The sequence below is a fragment of the Canis lupus genome, chromosome 11, assembly GCF_011100685.1.
Source record: "Canis lupus familiaris isolate Mischka breed German Shepherd chromosome 11, alternate assembly UU_Cfam_GSD_1.0, whole genome shotgun sequence".
Taxonomy (NCBI): domain Eukaryota; kingdom Metazoa; phylum Chordata; class Mammalia; order Carnivora; family Canidae; genus Canis; species Canis lupus.
Window position 1 is genome coordinate 28,318,200 of NC_049232.1, and position 23,296 is coordinate 28,341,495.

Here is a 23,296-nt window from a genome sequence, read left to right on the forward strand (position 1 = left end):
ATAAAATTCTCCTTTGGTTTAATGCTTGAATTAGTTACTTGTAGTACAAAGAGTCTTAATTAATAAAAAAGAATAAACAGAAGATTACAGAGTATCAATGTTTTAGCCTTTCTCAGTAAAAGTCATTTGGCTTGAATTTAAGGGAAGTTTTTTTTTTTTAATATTTTCAATATTTTATCTTCAGGAAATTGGGGTCCATCTTAAAAGCAATATGTTCATTTGAAATGTTTCTTTGTTTTTTTGAGAAACTATTAATAACCCAAAGGGGCATAATCAATAATATGTCAGAATCAAGGAAATGCTATATATTACTGCAATATACTTAGTGTTCCTCTTTTTTATACTGACATTCCTGGATTTCCAGATTCTTAGACTGTAAGAAATGGCTGACCTACTTTGAGGACTTGTGTCAAAATGATTGTGCTCGTAGAATGGTTGGTTTCATTTCCCTAAGACATCTTATTTGACCTGGGCAAAGTTTTCTTGTATTATTTTCTTCTCTTAAAGTGAAGGCAATAAAAATGAAGACACCTGGCTTGGGAATCTTCACCCATCACTGGAGCCACTGCCACTTGGAAGGAGCCGGTTGTCTCCCTGGACCTGAGGTAAGGTTTCCCACTTAGTGATTCCCTTCTTACAGACTACACCTGCATTTTCATTTTTGCCTGCCCCATTGGATGGTAACAAAAATACTTGCGACTTTTCAGTGTTACTTACCTTAAAATTAAAAAAAAAATCAGGAAACTTCAAATATGATATTGTTTAACAAATACAATGACAATTCTTTGAAATCTGACTGCTTTGGTCCTTAAATAGATACCATTACCTTTCATTACTTAGAACTGCCTCTGAGGATGGTTTGCAATTTAAATACGTAAAACCACTAGAATGAGTAATAGGAAAATCAATCTTTATTCTCTCAGATTAAATAAACTTGCTCATGAAAAATACCTTATGTGGACACCAAAATGTAGCTAGAGCTGTTTTTCTGGAGGTCATTAGACAACAGTGGATAAATCTTTTAAAGTAGGTGATTTCTTTTTGTGGGAAGGCTGATCCATGGGAGCCTAGAAATTCTTGAGTTCATATCCACATTCCACTTCAAAGTGTTTTAGTGGGGAGATGGTGGGCTTTGGAAGCAGAGAGGCTTTTTATGAAGCTTGGCTTCTGTAATAGCTGGCTGTATGTTTTCACACAACGCACTTAACCTCTGAACTTCGGATTTCTCAGCTGTGGCATGGTGGTAATATTACTTATTTTCCGGAATGCTTATAGAGATTAGAGAAAGTGAGAAAAACTGACCAGGGTACCACCTGTCCTGCAATGTATCTCCTCAAAATCGATATCCTATGGATGGGCCTGTGTGGTGGGACCTAAACCACAAGTCTAATCCCTGACAGCAAAGGATATTAGGATTAGATTTTTAAAAAATTCTATGTTGAGAAGGTAGGATTCACAATGTGGAGAATTATCAAAAGATTTTGGCAGCCAAAGATACATGTCCACTCTAATATCTTAGGTATGTTAGAAGCATCTTACTCCTATCTCATCAAGCTGTCAGGGCCAATCCTTGTAATCACAGTAATGGCCACAGTCATCAAGATTCCCAGGGTCTATTTTCATCATGTTGCCACCTAAATTAGCAAGACATAAATTGAAAATATAGCTCATGTTTTACCTTTTTAATGATTTATGAAGGTCTTTTCATATTATTTCCCTTTTTTCTCCTCACAAAAGCCTGGAAAATGGTCATTATGAGCTTCATTCACATATAAGGAAGTTGATCATCAATGAAAGTATATTTTGTTGAAGGTCATTCAGCTAATAATTGCTAGGTCTAAGGGTGCTATAGAGATTTTACCTAAATTGTTGTTTCTAACTCAAAATTTATAAATGGTTAAGAAAACAGACTTTTGGGTCTGATCCTTGTGGGTTCAGATCCTAGCACTGCTATTTATGTCTGCCACTTAGCCTGCTTGAGCTCAAGTTTTCTCATCTGTGATTGATGGTAGCATCTACCCTGTAAGATTATTATGATGATTAGATAAGATACCATAACTGGAGCACTTAGTGCAGTGTCATGGTAGGAAGTGAGTGACTCCTGTGTGATATCATTTCTGTCATCAGGATAATCATCATTTGTATTCTACCACACCACCTTGAGAGAGTTGTGCATGTATATCTCTCATATCCTCATGAATGTGTACTCCAAACAATCCTAGATAGAGGGAGAAAGCTTGTTAATAAAGTGCTCAGGCAGACAGGACTGTAACTCTATTTACTGACTTTTAAATTACTGCCATTTTAAAGTTGTAAGCAGTTTTTTTTTTCTCTAGGAGGGAATATTTATTCACTCTTGAGCAGATTCATTTGGTTGTGGAAAAGGCCACCAAGTGACTCCTTGAAGGTATTTAGATATGTGGTAAAACTCCACTCTATTTGTGTGTCTCTACCAATTTACAAGGTTTCCAAGGAAACTTTGAGTTCTGATGGGACTTGGGCAAAAGCCCTCCTAGGTTAGAGCTCCAGAAATGTTGTCATAAACTGTAAGAAGAAATTGTCCTAAGAAAGGGAGAAATGTGAATGCACAGTCCCAAGTCAACACCAGGGCTGTGACTGTTGGTGAGTGAATTCCTGGGTATAGTTCCTGGGTCATGATGGAAACTATGCTCCAGGATATAGTTTGCACCAGGGAAAAGATGGGTGAGATGAGATAACTAGGAATATAATAACTGAAATTCCAGGTTGAGTTTGAGTGGGGGCATCCATGGTTGAACCTGATAGTGGGGCCTAAGGAGCCACTACAGGGAATGGTGCTGGGGCCATCAGATTTGAGAACCTCTTTGATTTGGGTGATGACATAGTATTCTAGTAACAATAGTGGCAGTGGAAGCAAACGGGTAAGGCTTCCAATTCCCAAGTTTTTCTAGTGCCAGTTTTAATGAACAAAGCTTTTGTTTCCTACTAGTGCCTTCCTGGTTTGGTAATAGTGTCAACATTGGCGGTAAATAAGTCATTTCTTTGGTTTGATTAGACCCTTACCTTCATTCTTACAGCAGGAGAATCCAGACAGAATCTGAGGACTGAGTAAGCTTATTTGGGAATTCTGGTCACATGGAGAAGGGATCTCTTTGTATGAGTGTAGAAAACTTAGATTTTCTGCTAATCTGGATACGTGGGGATTCAATGGCACTGTAATTTGTATATGAAAGAAAAAAGTAGTTTTTTTGTTTTGAGCCCACTCTGGTAAAGTCTGGGTTACATATATAAATAGTGATTATGACTGTGCTTGGGAAACAATCAAGTGCTATTGATATTGAAGATGGTGGTATATCAAAAACCAAGGAAAGTTCTCAGACTCATACTAAACAGTGAAAGTGATGATTTTTAGCACACACAAGCTAAGTGCCACTTGGAATTCAGAAAGTGGCTAAACTGTCTTTTAAGGTTCAGCTGCCAAATGGAAGGCTCACAAGAGGGAAAGAACCACATTGCCCTAACTCTGCATTTCTGGGGTAGCCCACAGTTTGAGGGGTCTGCTGAAAGAGCATGGACTCTATAGTCAATTGTAAATGAATTCTAACCTTTCTGAGCCCCACATAACCTTTCTTAGTCCCATTTGCAAAATGGTAATAAATATCCCCTGCCCTTTTTTTTTTTTAGGGAGAGAAAAAGTGGAGGGAGAGACGGGGGGCAAAGGAGAAGGAGGGGTAGAGGGAGGGGGAGAGAGAGAATCCTAAGCAGATACCATGTTCAGTATTGAGCCTGATGTAGGGTTAAATCCCATGACCCTGAGACTGTGACCTGAGCTGAAATCAAGAGTCAGACACTAAACCAACTGAGCACCCCAGGTGCCCCTAAACATACCTCTTATGGCCCTGGTGTGGTATAACACAGGAAGGGGGTCTAGTATGGTATCTAGCGCATGCTGATTTCTTTCATCCCTTTCCCCTTTACTGTGGTCAGTAAGTGCGAGGGAAAGAGGTAGGACTAGAGGCCAGTGAACCCTTTCTTCATGCCACTGGCAGACCTCTGACAGACTTTTCTGTTGATAATTTGATAGTTTTCCCCAACTTCTACAAATGTAACTACTCCTTTGGGGATTGTATCCCTTGAAAATTGCTAGTGGAATTTTGGTGATTTGGACTAATTTACTGGTGTATTATAGGACAAAGTTAATGGGATCATGGGCTCCATTTCCACACTGACAGTTTGCTTGTCATAAAACAAAAATCTGTTTCAGGCCATTGTCTGCCTTCTTCATTCTTGACAGCTGTGGGCCTACAGTCAGTTGGTGAGGGCACTGCAGTGAACTTGCTGCATGCAGTGAAATTGCATTTATCTTGAAGGGGAGGCTGGGGAACAGTGAGGCTGCATAGTGAGGCCAGGCATGGGGCAGCCTGCCATTACCAAGGGACTAAGTGAACCATGACAGACCCTCCAAACCTGTCATTAAATGCCAGTCCGGGAGGAGGGTTATTTTTCAGTTCCATTTTATAAAAGAAAAAGCTGAAGCTCAATGTGGTTAAATGACCTGTTGAAGAAAATCAGGAGCAGAAATAGATAAAATTCCATGGCTTTGGAATCAGAGAGTTATGTACAAGGCAAGAGCCCAAGGCCACACCTCCCTCTTTTCCATTAAGGCAGACTCTTTCACTGCTAAATTTGTCTTGCTTCTTTAGACTTGCACCGAAATTAATAAAGGTCTACTTTCCTAATTGCACAATCAAAATAAATTATGCCCACAAATTAGAAGTCAAGGAAATTGCATGTGCATTTTGGGTGCTCTGATAATGTCCTGTAGTAAATTGTTTTCATATAAATTGCATGCTTAATTAATCGCTTTCAAAAATGCCCATGTATTTTCCTGCAAATACATCTCTGCCTGCAATTCATAAAATACAAAGACAAATTAAATGCTGATCCCCACATAAAAGTGTCGCCCTTGGTGTATCCTGGCTGCGCTCAGTCATTCTGCCCTCTTTCCAGGGAATGCAATAAACCTGGTGAGCCTCTTCCTTTCTGAGTTGCCCCTGGGTATCTGATTCAACATATTTGAGGTCTCTCTTAAATTACAGCCAGACAAGGCAATAAAGTTAATGTGTGCTCCATAACAGGTTGTGCAGAAAATCTGGCTGGCTCAGGTGACTCCTGAGACCTCTCTCGGGCTGAAAGACAGCTCAAGACAGTGAGCTTTGGGAAAGCTAGCCACGCTAAAAACAAAAATAAATACAATGCTCCCCAACATTCAAAATAAAAAAAACTTTCTAGAAAAATGCATGCATTATTTTGATGAAATTACAGAAAAGTATGAAAAAAAGTTGCCTTCCATAATCCCAACACCCAGATATAATCATAGATCATCATGTCCTCTTTGAACAGAATACTAAATGTTAGAAAAATGAAAATGATCATTGGCCGATTTAGTTGATTTGTTTAGGAAATTATTTTTAGTGATGAGTTTGGGCTTGTGCAATTTTCATTAGTTAGAGAATATGTCCTCTATTTCCAACTCCCACATACAGTATGCCTCAGTAGGCAAAAGTTAATGTTTAGAAACGACCCTAGTGTGGTTTGCCTGCTGCAAATCCTTCTGCTCTGATTTCTAGAAAGGAATTGTGCTAACTAACAGAAAGTGAAGGGAACGCTTTGCTAGATATTAGAATTTATTTGCCAAAAAGAATTCAGTGCCCGAAAGCTTTGTTTTAAAAAATATTTCCACCCATGTTTTTGATACAGGAGCCCTTCCTCTGGCTTCCCCTTCAAGTGACTGCTCACCTAGTATTATCTGAGGGGAGAGGTGACCCAGCAGAGCCACCCTCATCAGCCAGCACAGCTTGCCTTGAGCTGATAATTCTTGCTGCTGGAACTTAAGGGCTTGTCTTTGGAAAGCAAAGAAAACACAAGTTAGAAGGTGCTGAGATGGTCCAGTTTGTAGGGTGTTTGGGCTTAATGTGATTATTTATTCCTATGGAGTCATGACTTGTTCGGTGAAATTGTAATGGAAGAGTCAAAATGAGGATGGAAATCCATTTGAAGTGTTATTTCCAGTGATCACCAAAAACAACAATCAAAACAAAACTGAATACCCTCCACTGATGTATTTTTGTAGATGTTGTGAACTTAGCTTTGCTTCTGGCTCCAGTGCTAATTCTGGATGCACCATGGGAAACTTGGCTTTTATAGGGACCAGTTCCTCCCTCAAAAAGCAGCATCTGAACTGTTGTTTAGAGTTAAGAAGCAGCCATCCCCACACACCAAGCCAATGACTGTACTGAGAACTGTGGTTGACTCAAGCACCTATGGAGGCAGAGGTCCTTTCAGGCTCTACTAAGGTCTGAAAGGGAAGTTGTTTTAAAGTTGATTCTGCTGTGGGCTCTACAAATGTACCAAAGTGAGGAAAAAGGTGACCAGAGGAAATTCGAGATCAAATTATATATAACTCTCATTCCTTCTCATTCTTGCATAACAGAAAAAGAACAAAATGAAGAGCCAAATCATTAACTATTACCTCAATAAATTATTTTGTCATAAAATGTTAAAGAGTATAAATATTTATTCATTTGAGATTTATGCACGTGGCATGTGCCTGAGCATGTGAGTACACATACATGTTGAATGGAGTATTGATTCTTAAAAAATTTTAAATCGAAGTATAGTCAACACACAGAGCTACATTAGCTTCAGGTATATAGTGATTTGACAACTCTATATGCTCACATGTGTAGCTACTATCTGTCACCAGGAGTGTTAATTCTTTTTTTTTTTTTTTTTTTTTTTTAGGAGTGTTAATTCTTGATAAGCTTATGAAATTAGCAAAGTTTATATTGGGTATTTTTCTAAACCATCTTTTTTTGGTCATTCTTTGTCTTTCTTGGCCTGTTAAGCCCCATATTCCCATTTCCTTCTCCAACCATCCCATCGAAGCTTGTTTTTTGTTTGATGTCAGTGAGTATCCAGTAGATGAAATGGGTTTTGAATGCAAATATGCTCTTCTTTGGAAATTTAAAATCTGTAAGCATGATGTTTTACAATTATTCTGTGTAAAATATCTAGCACAGAAGCACACTAATGCCCATATAAATCCAGTGGTTTCCAACTTGGTAATGTTGGTCCTTCTTACAGTCTGGACCCTCAGGCCTCGTAAGGGTAAAATGATGAAATTTTCTCTGAGGAGAGGTGATTCTCTTTCCACTCTCCCTTTCTTAGGGTGTCTCCTTGAAAACATAATAGGCTCAATAAGAGGCCTGACCTTTCGATTTTACAATGCAAAATCATGGGCCTTCTGACCTTTGGAACTGTAAATACATACCTCTGAAATTACTCCCTCCAGAGACGTACAGGAGAAAATGACAAGGTGCATCCATTTATCTCTCAAGCAGAAGGAGAAATTGTCATTGTTTTTTCCATTCCATTCACTGTATAAATTTGTGTGAAATTCTATCTGTACTCTGTAGTCACTTTTGTCCTATTTTACATGTGTGTAAATCTGATAATGCCTACTTTTTAATAATTGCACTTATTCTCTTTTATATTAATATGGATGAGTCTTTTGTTGGCAGGATTATTTTACTTCCCCAAAAGCCTACAGCAGCTTTCTAAGTATAGCTATGCCTGTGGGCTTCTGGGTACTTCTTTAGAAAAGAGATGTTTGAGTGTGGAATGATTAATATTACATGCATTCAGATGGTGATATAGCTGGAAATACATCCCTGTGGTTGCCCATGACTGCTGGCAGGCTCTTACATTTTGGAAGGAGTGAATATGCTTAGGATTTATAGACGTTCTAAAGAGAACCAGTGCTTTAGAAAGAGGAGTTTCAATTACTTTTGGTGCATTGTAGGTACTCAGTAAGCATTTGTCGAATGGATGAATGTGGTGAGTGTGAGGTAGGTTTACTAGAGGTCTGTCTTTTCAAGGTAGTGAGGGACCTCTTGGGACAAGGGCATTGGTGTGATGAGCTTGGCTTTGTTGTAACCCAGTCTTGGTTGTCAGAGGAAAGGGATTTTCCAGGTAAAGTGTGAAGGCTGCCAACTCAAATCTCTCTCTCTCTGGCCCAATTTCAGGAATTCATTTCTGGTTCAATAGAGATAATTTATGTGGGTAAAATATGACAAACTTACTCCACTAAAAACATCACAAAGCAGAAGAGCAGGAGAGAGTCTGTTTTCTGGCTCCTCTTGAGTAGGTTTCACGTAGCAGAGAGGTAAGCGTCATCTTTCCCTTCCGTCTCTGTGGGCCAATGCTTAGCACATTGAGGGCTCTGGTGTGGTGCCAGAGGTGACATAGCTGCCTGGTAGGAGGACCCTGATTTGTGAGCACATATGAAAACTTCCCTGGGACTCCTAGAGATATATGGGACACTAAGGGATTATTGCATAGAAGACTCTGGTCCTGTAGCAACAAGTGAAGTCTATGTGATTTGAGTTGTCATTGTCACAGTAACTATTATCATACTTTCAGATGGATAAGTCCAAGGTGAATTTGTATTTTAAAAATAAATATCACATTCTTCCATTACTCTCTTTAGACAGGAAACCTTAGCACTTGAACTCAGATTCCCTTGTATCTGTTTAAACTGCAATAACAAGATAAAAATTCAGGTTTTCTCAATCCCAAGCCTGTTATGAGCACAACAATGCAGTCTGCCTGGTGCTAATGAAAAATAATATTCTGTATACCCTTTTCCTTAGACTTTTAAATTTCACTGTTTTTAGTAGAGACAAAGGAATATGATTTCACCATGATTCTCTAACACCTGCTTCCAAACCAGGATTTCAAGGCAGCTAGTTCATGGCCTTTACCTCTATCTCTCCCGCTCCTCCTCCCCACTTCCATCCCTTGTTAAAATTTTTAACTCCACCGCCAGACACCATATGAAACTGAGCTCCATGCATCTGTTTTTTGTCATCCCAGTTGACAGTATATTTTCAGAACTCTGGAATTTCTGCTGTTGCTTAATCTTATTTCTGGGAGCAGAATCTATGAAGCTAGAGCAGGAAGCAAAGTCTGTACAGTTTTCTCTGGGATTCTGTCCTAAATTTTGCCTCTTGGAGGGGTGGGGGCAGCTGTCAGTTTAGGTCTGTCAGACTATGTACAGGGTTCCCTGGAAATTCCAGCAATAATGGGACAATGACTTGTTAGGTCTCTGACAGTGGTTGAGAGTGGAAGGTTGGGTGGAACCTACGAAGAAGGTGTCTGGTTTGAGTGAGTCCCAGTTTTGGAACAGGATATAGAAAATCAGAACCAGACAATAGTGGAAATGCAGGAAGCATGGCACAAGTGTAAAATTAATTGCAGGAGTTTACTCAGTTGTGTAAGTCAGCTTTCTGAGACCCGTAAATTATTGCTCAGAGAACGCAGAAGAGAAGGCAAATTATTATCAGGCAGGCATATAGCTCTTCAGACACATAATCAATTTAAATAGGATTTTCTGAACAATATACAGTACTGTCCTTCATTCTCCAAGAGGGTGTTTCTTACTGGGAGTGGGAGTAGGTGTAGGGTGAAGCGCATAGGCTTCAGTGCCACAAGATCCACAAGTGTCATGAGTATGCTGATTCATGGCAAAATCTTAATGTTTTCTGGCCTTGGCTTCCTGTTCTACAAGATGGGATTAAAAACCACCATATTATCTATCTCCCTGGATTGCCGTGAGGAGCAAATACATTCCCATGTGAAAGAGACATATGGTAGCCAAATAGCTGATTTGCCAGACCTGATCGGCTTCTACCCAGCTCTCCACTCTCAACCACCTTCAGAGGCCTAAGAAATCCTGGTTCCATGATTACCAGGAAGTTCCAGGGAACCTGGTACATGACAGCCTGAGACTTGACAATTGCTCCCACTCTTGTGCAAAGCAAAATTTAGGACAGGATCGCAGAGGGTTCATAGACTTTGTTTCTTGCTCTAGTTTCATAGATTCTGTTCCTGGATGTCAGCTTAAACAACAGTAAAAATAGTAAAACGCTGCCCTGAAGGTGGTTCTGTGACATGTTGTGCTCATGGATAGAGCCCAAATAGTACCCAGATGCCACCTCTACTCTTTCTTTCCCAAGTGGAAGAGATTCTAGTCACTTGAGATATCAGTTGCTTCTTGAAGAACTTGGTACCTTTGGTGGCTTTGCCTCTTTCAGGCCTTTGACCAAATGCAGAATAATTTTGTGGTAGATGTCAACTTTTCATTAAATAAATTGTCCATGAAGTTCCTTAATGGTCAGGTTCACTCTACTCCTCAAAGCCTGTTTCCTCATCTGTAAATGGGTGGTATAATGACCATATGGCAGGCTTACTGGAAGCATTAAGTGAGGAGATGCCTGGCCTGTCAGTATGTTCCACAAGTATTAGTTTCAGTTTGAATCTCTATGTAACTTTTTTCCCCTCAGCATTAAATTTTCGTTATGCTTTATTTTCAGTAGTTAATGAGTGTTTGTGACTCCTTATGTCTGTAGCTAAAAGCTAGATTATAGATTAGTTGTGATAAATACTACTTACCCTAGATTTTCTGCTACAGTGATTTCTCCTTTCAGTATATCTCTTTGTTCTACATCTTTTGTTCTTTTTATCCTTGTTTTAATGATTCTATTGTATGTGCCATGGGGTTTGTTTTTTCCTTAGAAGCAACACAAACTTTAATGGAACCAGGGACATAAAAGTACTAAATAAAATGAAGGAAAAAAACGAAGGACAGAAAGGAAGGAGGGAGAGGAAGAAAGGAAGGAAGGAGAGAAGGAGGGAAGGAAGGAAGATAGACTGATCTTTTTGGCTCCCTGTGGTCCTGAACTCTTTTTTTGTGAATATTTTTCAGCGAATGTTTATAATTGAAATCAGCTGCTGGGCTTCTTGACAGCTGCCTCTGCCTCCATGTGTGGCTGTTTCCATGGACAGTTTGTTGGAAGGTGGGCTTTCAGGTCTCATCAATAGGGTTGCCCCTTTCCTTTTACCTTGAGCTCCTTTCTTTCAGCCAAGCAGGCTGCTCCATCAGTTGTTTTGTTGGCAGTCTTGCCCCATGCTTGTCCAGCCTGGCAACTCCAAGCTAAGTTTAGCAATGTCCCCATCTCCCTATCCCCACATACTGTTTGTTGATAGGGGGACTGATTGATACAAAATTAGGCTTGATTAAAGACTTAAGTGTAGATTAATATATGAGATCAGACATTCCCTGCTGAAGGTAAATCACCCTCTTTAGCAAAAAGTTATCTATTATCTTGTTCTTAAGGTGGGATATCTGTTCTTGACAGAGGGACAGGAACAACTGTTTGGCTTTACTGTAAGCTCGTGAACTCAGAGAGAGAGCCTTCTCAAACTCAACATAAGGTGAATGTGAAAGGAAAGGTTAATGCCCTTTTCCTTATATGATACATAACTCATTCTACAGTTTGTAAATGCTATAATCATTTCTCCTATTTTTTTTCAGTGTAAATATTGAATGGATGGGTCTTGGCAGGAAGAGGGAACCAGGGTGGCAGATTTTCCTGGCTGCCAGTATCAGGCATCTTAATGATGGAAAATGGATTAAGGAGAAAGCATATCAATACACAAATGCTGAGTCTTATATAGAAACTGAAGCAAGTTGCCAGAGTGCCCTGGGTTGCGTACTCTTGGAGCAGAGCAGCCAAGCCCTGAGGGGCCTCCTAAAGGAAGAGTCAGAAATAGAAGCAGACACACTTGCTGTCAGAAGGCACAGAGTTCTCTGGGGAATGTTGAAAGCGTCAGGGCGACCTATATTTTCCATTTTGTTTCAGGTCTTCTGGTAAGGGTCTTGGAATTCTTGTCCTAAATCTACTTGTCATTTGATTGTAAATGGGCAGGGGTGGAGTGGTGGGGATGAATGTATGTGTGTGTGTGTAGACAGTGATTTGTGTTCTAATGTCCTTAGTGACTGTTAATGTTTCACATTCTTCATTTTGCCTTTAGGATACTATGTGTTTGCAGGAAGACCATAACTATCCAAGGACCATCCTCATTAATCTCCCTATCAAAATATGGCTAGCAGGAAGTACCACCTACAAAGCACATAGCATCTTAAAGGCAAAATGAAGAATGTGAAACATAACAGCCGTTAGGGAAGTAGAGCACACAAATCTCCCTCTGTCACATACACACACATTCATTGCCTCAACCCCACCCTTCTGCCTATTTATAATTAAATGGCAAGCAGATTTAGGATAAGAATTTCAAGAGCCTTATCAGAAGACCTTAAACAGAATGAGGAAAAAGTTATTATATAATCACATAATTTATATAATATATAAATATAAATAGTGTATTATATATACATGCACATGTATAGTTTGTACACAGTAGCTGTTATTGTTAAAGTTAGAGTCTATTTAAATGTATTATTTCATTGTGAAATAAAAAGATGGTGGCTGGCATAGTGAGTTGAGCTTGATTACAGCAAGTCCTGCCTATTTTTCTACTTGTGGGTTCTTCCATGATTAACCTCACTAGTTGCCATATTATGCTCTCAGAGTAGATTCATCAACTGTCCATTACACATTACCACATACAGGTGCACACACACATACACTTAGCCAGTCACATTATCACCTGCTCATTCATGCCAGAAATTCCTTTAATAAGACACAAAACCTGAAGGGACTATGCATTAGCTTCTGTCTACCTAGTGTGACTGTGTGAAATAAGATTTCCTGAGAGCAGTTTCTAAGGGAGAGATGGCATTGGGCGTTTGAGTAGTAATAATGCCTTTCATTTGAATAGCATTTTATAATGTGCAGAATATGTTCACATATCTCAGTTATCCTTACCTGCTAAGATTGGGTCTTTTTGGAGGTTCCTCCCATCTTCCACTAGATTCCATCCTGGAAGCCCCCCTGGAGCTTAGTTGTTTTTATTCCGTAAAGCTGCTGTAAGACTTTAGCCTTTGTCCATCTGTTGGGTATTTCTTCTTTCTAATACAGGCTACTAAAGAAGCCTTCACAGTGACCCTCTCCACTAAAATCATGGTGAAGGCTCCATCCCTCTCCCAAGACTTAGATCACAAAGTCAGTGCATGTAGACCTGTTAGGAAGAGGTAGAGGGATTACTTTCTCAGTTTTTAAAAATGCCTTTTGGAGAAACCAATGTAAGATAAGAATTATCTCAATAGATTTTCCTACCACAACCCTGAACAGGTAGATGCAGTCTTTTGTGAGCAGTTCTCTCAAGTTAAATCATAATGTCAGAGGATAGCAACTATGGCTTTATAAGGTTGGACTACAAGAAGCAAAGGTATCCATATCGCCTGAATTATTTAGGCTCAGAAGGCAACTCTGCAAGCTCCATTGCTGGTCTTTATACACACACACTACCTGAGAGAGTGCAAACTAGGTTTCTCAAGACTGAGGCCTCTATTTCTAAATGTCATTTAGATTGCATCATATGGATAGAGTGAGGGACTTCATATTAATTTTTAATTGAACTTATTTGCCTCCCAAACTTGCTTCTTTATGCTGGTTTATCATGGTCCATGGCATTGCTATCTACTCAAGCAATTGATAAAACTACAGCATCACCTCTGCCATTTTGCTTTTGTTCCAAATATCCCTTGAAAACCCAATTTAATCTTCTCCATGAAGTTTTCCACAAGCACAAGACTTTTTTATTCTTCTATTAACATATTTGTTAACAAGTCCACTATATATGTCTTGATTTCTCTTTCCCTATTGTCTTCCTTCCACTTGAGGTCCTTTGGTGCAAGTCTTAATGCCTTTTTCACTTTTGTATTCTTCTGCCACCAAGTACCTAACACAGTGTCCTATACATAGCCTGGGCTCATGAAGTTTTCTGCTGTTCTAGCAGCAGGTGTTAAGATAAATAAAATAACTTAAGCTGTTCTCATTGTTATCTTGACAGCACTCTGAAATGGCTTTCTTTGACAATCTAGCCTCTTGAAATGGAATGCTTTCTATAGAGTTTAGATTGCAGGGTACCCCCATGATGCCCTGTGCTCCATGTTTATACTGCCTTCTCCCTGCTGTATAGGTCTCTCACTTTCTTCCCAATGGTTGTGAAATTTACAACAAAGGGAGGAGAGAGGCAGGAAGGCCATGATTTGTCGGTTGTTGCTCTCATACATTGATTCCCTGAAATGTGTTGTAGGGCTTCTTGTGTTACCTTACAGGAGATGGCTTCTACTACATGCCACCTCCCTGGATAAACTGTTTGCCCTCTTGTAGACACAGGTTTTAAAGAATCATATTGTAGATTCTTAAAGGTATTTATACAAGATGGCCTCCTAGATCCTCAAGATCCTGTTAAATGTGCCACTTTTGAGCTCAACTCAGCTGGGAAATCTTTTCTTTTGTACAAACTTGGGAAAAATCAATATAAATAGCTGTGAGATACTGAAATGAATCCCCACTCACCTCTGCTGTTTCTTTACATGTCATCTGATTCCTCCTGAAATAAAAATGGTTTTTGCTTTCACGGAATATTTTACAACACCAGCTACAGTGGGAACAATTATTTTTCTCTTGGAAGAAAGTAAATTATAATCTCTGAGTTATTCAGATAATGAAGGTGAAAACTTAGTTTCTGGAAGACCTAAGGGTTGTGTGGTTTGGGTTAAAGGATCCCCTGGTGGGTATCTATGGTGACATCTTTCCACCCTCCTGGAATGTGAGTCATGGACTTCTCACAAAATAATGAGATTGTGTAAGCACTGACCTCTAAGACAGCTCATTGGAAAAAAAAATCCCTCTTCACAGAATGTTTATAAAGAGACTATTTGGCTGTTAAGCAAATACAGTATTTAATAGGCCCAGAGTGATCTGCTTACATGGGAACCTATAACAATCAGAAAAAGACCATAGCAGAACATTAAGAAATTAATATGTGGCTTAGACAAGCAATGATCCTTGAAGAGAAAAACAGTTTGTGGAAGTCAAAACAAATGCCACCTGCCACAGTGACTCTAGGGGAAGATCTAGAGTATGGTCTCTTCTGGAGTAAAAGCAGTTTTCTAGTACCTTGAACAGCCAGCTGAGGTGGAACACTGGAAGAAGGAGTCAGCTCTTTGGTTGTTCCCTGGGTAGTCATCTCGTAAATCAATGGAAATGACATTGTACAAGTTTTAGCAGCTGGTGTTTTTATGCCACCCAGCACATTCCCAGTTCTGTGGCACCCTCTAGATTTACATGGAACCTCAGAGGACCTGTGAGAACCACATTACTCATTTAGTGTACTTACACTGTGTCAGCCTCAGCATCCATGTGCTTAATGTACATCACTTTGTCCAATGGAAGGTATACATATCTATAATCTCCATTTTATAGATAAGAAAATGGGAGCCCACAGAGGATAAGAGACTTGTCTAAGGTCTCATAGCTCTTCAATGGTGGAATTAAGACTCAAACATTGGTTCTTTTTAGTTAAAAGCCACTGAATTAGAGCTCTCACTATATGGTGAGCAGAGAAAGGTCAGAGTTGCTGGATAAGTAACTTCATATGAACAAGTCATTGTGATGGTACAGACATGCTAGTGAGATTGAAGAGCATCATCTTTGGTGATCTCCAGGGACAACAGCCTTTCTGAGTTGACGTGAATTTTCCTGACCCTTGCCACTACCACAGTGACATAGAACAGCAGATAGTTGAGTATTTGTTGATTTGAGATGTTTGCCTTCTAAACGAACTTCCATATGACAAAATTCCCACATGAAACAGCAAATTTACAATATATTATGTAATTGCATTCTAGGACAAAATAATTGTGAGGGGAAAAAACTAACATATAATTTTTCCCAGGTGTGACATTCTTCCGTTAATTTGTTCAGGTCACAGACTTTGTTTTGCAAATGGAGATAATGGGTGATGGGGAAAAAAAATTAAACTGGTTTTCCCAATAAAGCTTGAAAAGAATGTTTGAGAAGAGACAAGTATAGATGGTCTGGAGCTTGGTAGGGATGGAGAGAGCAGATTTGGAACAGCTGTGATGATGAGTGCTTGGGTGGGGTGTGGAGAAGAAAAGAGAATCCTTTAGACATCAGTTATATCATGGTCATCTAAGCTTTTCTAGAATTGATTTTTGCTTCTCTTGGATGTGGCACTCCTAGGAATTGCCTGTGAGGCATCCAGGTAGTGGTTATTTAAACTAGGTTATTAGAAATGCTATCCTCACCTGTACACAGCCCTTTGTAACTTAGTAAGCATTATCACCCTCGATTCTCACAATAATATTAGGATGTCAGGAGGAGCAATACAAGCAAGTTCATTTCACAGAGGGGTTCATGGAAGTTTTAGAGACATTCCTGCAATCAAAGCCTTTTAAGAAGCCAGGCCAGTACAAGAGCCCAATTCTCTGATACCTCTGCTAATGGGCTCCTCTGAAGGCTTCTTTTAAGAATACAAAAGCAAAAGGCCATATTGGGTCAGTTCAGTGGTTCACCCCACCAAATATTTCATTTGAACAGTCTGGACCCAGGGATATTTTGCAAAGGAGTATGGCAGCTGCCTCTGTAATATCAAAAGTTGAGAGTGCATCCAGACACCTCAAACCTCTTCAACAACCAGTAAGATATTGGGCATCACAAATTTTCCAAACCCTTCTTGAACCTATTTTCATTCTTGGCTTGTTCAAGTCTTTGGGAGTAACAAGTTCCACATGTTTACCACCTGCTGTGTGAAGAAGTACTTCCTTTGGTTATTATTTTAAATGACTGCTTTCCAGGCTTAAGTGCTCCAGTACCCAAATACCTTTCCCAAGCAGTTATAGTCCCCAGGATGCAATGTCTGTCTGGCTCACAGCCCTTGGCATGCACGCTTCTGCTGCTGTTGAGGTACACGTGGTAGTTTTATTTGCAGTATCACAGCATGAGGAAGTATGTGCCCATGGGCTTGCTTTTGGGGTACAAATACTGCCTATATCCTGGAGTAAAAGTTGGAATGTGACTTTCCCCACAGTGCCCTGACAACTTGAAAATGTTAAAGAAAGATCATATTATGAAACTTTTCCCTTTTCTGTGACTATGTCCTTCTGAAAACCTTCACTGTTCTAAGGAATTCCATGCTACTCCAAATGAAATAACTACAAAATCATACTTGTGTGAATGTGCTATTCTGGTTTGAATCCTTTCTAGCAACTGACCTTGCTAATGTGAACATGTTCATATGGTTAAGATTAATGAGTCAATTATTTTTATACAAGCTATCCTTCATGTAGGCTGTTTTCCTTGACTTGACTATGTTAATTAATAAAAAGCATTCAATCCTCCTTCCATTGCAGTTTGTGGTTAATCAGGCGCAATTATCAATAAGGTTATGGTGAATGTCTGTGTGCTCAGGCACCTCTAATGAAAATAAGATATATTTGGCTATGAAGAGAAGTACTTAAAGTTTCTCTTCAGTGAGTGCTTCCAGAAGGAAATAAGGCTATGGATCTTGGAAGGCACAGGCTGCCATTATAAATATAGTTGTGTTTTTAATTAAATAAATACTGAAACGAATGTGATTGAATATGAGATAATCCATTCATGTGGATATTATTTCATGTCATGCCTTAAATTAATACTTCCTAGGGCTTGGCTTGGCTCTTGCTAGTTGAAGAGTGGAGTGTGCAATAAATACATAAATACACAAAGGCTTGCATGCTCGCAGTCTACCTGCACCAGAGCTGTGAAGTGACAACATTGCTTTAGGAAAGTCCAAGATAAAATTTCAGAGTTGCAGAGAAATTTGGGTAGCAATTACTTATGTCATCAAAGATTTCCTTGCTCTGTGGGTGGTTGTAAAGGAGTAAATTTACATAAAGCAGTTTGCTTAGTGACTGGCATATAGTAAGCAGTTAGAATATTAATCATATTTATTGTTATTACCAATGTGGGTTTTTTTTTTTTTTTTTTTGGCTTCACAAAAAGTCATTTTTCACAGTTTAGGAGGCTGGGAAGTCCAAAATCAAGGTGTTGTCCAATTTGCTTCCTGGTGGTTTGCAGATGGCCATCTTCTCCTTATATCCTCCCATGGTGGAAAGAGAGATCATCTCGTTTATGTCTCTTTTACAAGGGCACTAATCCCATTCATGATAGCTCTATCCTCATGACCTCCCAAAAGCCTCACCTCCAATAATATCCGATGGAGGATTAGGACTTCAACATATGAATTTCGTGGGGATACAAAAATTTAGTTCATTACACAATTATTACCAATGTTCCCTCTTACCACTTTTAATATATGATTTGATTATCATGTCATTTGTGAGGACAAACTCATATGTGTCTTAAAAGGGGACACAACTCTTATATGAAATGAAACATGCTTGAAGATGGTTTATTTTTAAGATGAGATAGTTGAAACAAGTGTTTCAAGACCCTATTGTGGTTGGTAGATATCAAGCCTTTAAAAAAGTAGTAAGTTGAATTGATAAATTTCTGGACTTGTGTGTTTTAGGATGGACAGGTGAACTTAGTGAGTGATTAGTTTGGCTTCATTTATAGATTAAAATACTATGGATTTTAAAATGTCATTAGCTTTTGAGACTGAGGATATTTGCAAATACTGAATTGTTATTTAGAGGAGAGATATTTCTTTAAAGCTGTTTTTATATACATATAGAATGAATGGCTGTTACTAAATTTTTACTCCTGTCTGCTGCCATTGAAATTATCTTAATTAAGGACAATGATTCATTGCCCAGGGAGAGGTAAGGCATGGTATGCTTGTGGAAACAAGACATTCGGTTCATCCTTCGGTGTAAATGACTGCTACTAGAACCTTTCCTAGTTGCCCTTCATGATGGGAGAGGGGGAGACAGAAGAAGGATATGAGAAGCTAAAGAAGAGTTTGGGAAGCTGAGGACAGACCTCACAAACTTAATAAGACCAGTTCATTATATCTCCAAGAGTGCAGGATTGCCAAAGAGGTTGAAAAGCTTCCTGTGACATCACTCACTCAGAAGGCATTTATTGAACACCTACTCTAGTCTAGCGTGTGTGCTGAGAGCTGGAGTTATAATAATAAAGCATTGGTAAAGTTCCTGCCTTTAAGGCCTTGCAGTTTATCGGAGGCGGATGGGACAGACGTCTAGGGAAATGCTGCATTAGGTAAAGCAGTGCCACATATAGTGGGACACAAGTAAAAGAATGGTTGATTTGACATGAGGTCGCAGTGGTGTATTACATCCAGCTTGTATCAGTTCATGAGAGCTGACTATGGATATCTCTTTCCAACTATGTGTTCAGTGCTGTCATGTAAGTAGCTTAAAGTCTACCTTAGAGGGAATAGTAACACTGCATCAGCTGGCAAATACTACAAATTAGGGTCCCCCCTCCACTACCTGCAGGGAGCTAGTTGTGAAACATTTATTAGCATGCTATTGCCTGGGGGTGTAGAAGGGATATATAAGGAGAGGTATTACAGAGAAAGGGATTATTGGGCTGAATCTTGTAGAGCAATTAGACAAATAGCCATTGTTGTATTTTTAGGAGAAGAGTTTGAGGAGGTTTTTTTTGAGGGGGATGGGGTAGGAAATTTTTTTTGAGAAAATAGGGGAAAATAGAACTTGTATCAGATACATTTCTGATGATTATAAACTATAAAGTTTTATTGTTTTTAAAAAAACTTCTTTTGTTTTCATATTCTAACTTAAACTCTAGTTAGCATATTACAGTGCAATATTGTTTTCAGGAGTAGAATTCAGTGGTTCCTTACTTACATACAACACCCAGTTTTAATCATCAACCGATCCCCTGAGGTCAGATTCTAGGCTTTATTCATCTTTGTGTATATATACACATGTACAACCTTGCACATGATAAACAGGCAATAAATGTGTCTTGCATGAATGGAATACATGTTAATATTCCTTAAGCCTCCTCAATTATCCTATCTGGGTGGGCTCAACCATCTTCACTAACTATATGCCAAACACTGTGCTAGGCACTTTATATAATTTCATGTATCCATTTTAGAGAAGAAACTAAGGATTGGAAAGGTTAGGAAATTTGTTGAAGGTCATAGAGCTAACAGCAATAGAAGCAGTATTTAAACCTAAGTTTTTTGCTCCCAAACCCCACAGTTTTTTCAGCTGTCCCATATTTCCCTTCAACTCGGGGGCCATTTGTTACATGTGGATGACAGTAAGTACTTGGGGAGTGAGGGATCATCAGGGACTGTGGACGTGAAGTAGATGGTCTTTAGCTTAAGAATTACTGGTTTAGGGGATATTGCATCTCTGTATTTGACTCTGTTGGTGACATTTACGTTAGCACCTTGGCTGATCTATGATAACCTTTTCCATGGACTCCTAATCTGAAATGCAACTTGACACACTTATATAGTACACCAGAAGGCTGAAGAATGAGGTTTAGATTTCTTTTCCTATCCCACCTTCAATTCAGTTACCAAGAAAAGATCTTTTAGATCAAAACACTATATCTCCCCACCCGCAGAAAAGATGTCAGACAAAAATGTTGAGAGATAATTTTGGATGTGGTGCACTTGAATACTGCATGCAAGGACCAAATATGACAGATATAAGGTTTAGGATTATCTATAAGTCAAAAATGGAATACTAAATTTTGGTACATCAACAGCTTGCTTCATGCTACTTAGCCATCTTATGACCTCCGAGTTAGACTGTACACTATTTTTATTTCCATTTTTCAGACTAGGAAATTAACTCTTACTCTTTAAATCATAACTTGAAGTGACTCACTCACCACTTATGTGTATTGCATTAAAAATTCTCATAATGGTGGAAAAGAATACAGAAGAAAACCTGCACAGAGTTGCATTTTGCAAGTGAGGGATTAGAAGCTGAAGAAGGGATAGGCTTAGTATTAGATATTTCCATATTATAAAAATTTGTAGGGTATAGGGACCATGTGAGTAATTTCTGGATAACCAGTAGTTAAGGGAGCAGCAATTGGGTCCCCTTATATTACCCTGCACTAATAGAGTTCTTGGTTGGAAACCATCCAAGATTACTTTGTTTAAATTAAAGAGACGAGGAGCTTCTGGAGGCAAAGGCTTATGGAACCCAGACAGGTTGGACAACAGGTTCAGGTAGTAATCAAGGGACACACGGAATGGCTGAAGCACTATTATGGGAGGATCCTGCAAAGGATACTTGTTTGCCAGCTGGGGACTCTCTAGTGCTGCTAGCACTATAGTCAGTGGATACTCATCATGCTGATGGATTATGTCTCCCTCAGACACTTGCTTCCCTGTTTCTGGATCCTCTAATCCACCACAGCCACCATGTTTCAGATCCTCTAATCCACCACAGCTACCATGAAAAATCTCTGACTGATTCCACACTCTTATTCATCCATGCATACATATGTGCATTCATTCATTTTTTTAACTTTTCTTCTGAAGATCTATGGGAGATGGCGTGGGAGCATCTGCTTGGTGTTATCAAGTCACACAGCTGCATTCTAGCTTCCTGGGAGGATAGAGCAGAATTATCTTTCTCTGATTTCCCCAAGAGGAATTGAACTCTGTCTCCTACCAATTCTGTGATTCATCCAAATAGGTGTGGAGTTTAGATGCTGGGCAGTCCTAAATGAGTGATGTTTCCTCTACATATCCTCATTTTTGCATAGAAATGTGCCTAAGAGAAGCTGAGACAGCCTTGTTTATATGGAACACTGTTCAAACAAAGCATGCTGTTATACTAATAGCAATGAGTCTAATTATGACACATTTATTTCTCTAAATCCACAGCCCCCCTGAACCTATTATGTACACAAAGTGAATTTGTGCATGCTCTGGATTTATCTGATTCAAGCGAGGATGCTCACATGCAGGCTAACTTCTTTCTCACTGTGTGGCTTTGCAATTCAGAAGATGTAAAGAGGTTTTCCCTGGCTTTCAGCCTCCCTATCTATTTTGATCATGGAGGTTAATAATGCTGAAAAGCACTCAGAGTATATAAGACTGCTGAGGAAATGAGAGTTCTATGTTTTATGGCTGGGACATGACTGGTAATGTATCTACCAAGAAAGTTGCCATTCAGAATTCAGCAATGAATATTGGATTCTATCATTACTCCACCACTTCTCCCTTCCCCCATCCCACCCCACCCCAATTCCTTGGTTCCCACTCGGAAAGGGAGCATTCAGAGCCCAGCTCTGAGCATCCTGGGGGCTTCTGTCTTTATAGGGCTCTGCCAGTGTTGCACCGTGGCTTACTATCCTGGTTGAACATTGGAATCACCATGAATTATTAAAAGTCCTCATGCTCAGGTGTCCCCCTAAACCAATCATATTCGAATATCTGGAGAAAAACCCAGTTGTCAGTATTTTTTAAAGCTCCCCAGGTAGTTCCAATGGGCATGAAAGATTGAAAATCACTGTGTAGCACAAGCCCCTAATGTCTACATGAACCAGACTGACTTCAGAACAAATACCAGGCTGTAGAAATGGAGACACCCTCCACACTCAGTGCCTACTCCACCTACCCCCACTTTTTAACAGGATTGAAATGGCCATTCCTGAAATAAGTACTATGCAGCAGGACAACAAACATGGATTGCATTCCAGTTTTCTAACTGATGTGGTCCTGGGCAGGTCACTTTAGCACTCTGGTCTTCAGCTTCCTTGCCTGTGGTAATTTCTGCCTCACAGTTATTTGAGGGAGGATTATATAAGAAACTTCACTTCAATTTCTTAATATAGTACCTGATACACACTAAGAGTTTAATAAATCCTAGGTAGCTTTATTATTGTATAGAACTTAAAGTTTTCAGAGCATTCTCATATCTGCTATTTCCCTAGAATTTAAGCATCATCCTTTGTAATAAACTAATCTGGAATTTACAGCACCATTTTAGAGATAAAGACACTGTGATTCAGAAGTGTGCGTGAATTGCTCGTGTTCATTCAAGTGGCATCATGATAGTAGGACTAGGACTTCACTGCAGGTGCTAAGTCCCAGATCAGCATTTTTTTGTTACCCTAAGTTTTCTTGCAGAGGGGGGTCAAATGACAAGGGGAGACAGGATAACATGGAATAAGTGAGATAGGGGAGTGTCTGTTGACTGTAGATGGCAGGAGAAGAGACAGATACAGGGAAGCTCCTATACCTTGGATTTAATTTCCACATGTTGACATTATAGTGACTATAGAATTTATTCAAGAAACTCCTTGATATGTCTCATGCTTCACTGTTGGAACATTATAGGGTTTGAGAGTTGAGTGGGGAATAGTAGAAAGCTGTTGTACCCCACCTCTAGGAACAGAACAGGGGTGAGAGAGTAGCTAAAAAGTCCATTATGTTACTTTGAGTCACTACTATCTGATGTGTGTGTGAGTGTGTGTGTGTGTGTGTGTGTGTGTGTGTGATAGTCTTATAT

The 23,296-nt window shown here is 39.4% G+C and overlaps 1 long non-coding RNA gene across 1 annotated transcript in view; it reads left to right on the plus strand.

Annotated features, from left to right (window-relative positions):
- The first annotated feature begins 506 nt into the window (after positions 1-506).
- The window catches only part of LOC119874037, a 60,853-nt gene continuing 38,063 nt past the window's right edge, over positions 507-23,296 (plus strand). Inside the window, exon 1 of the long non-coding RNA XR_005366382.1 lies at positions 507-605. This is a non-coding gene — a long non-coding RNA (uncharacterized LOC119874037). The remainder of the gene's footprint in view (positions 606-23,296) is intronic.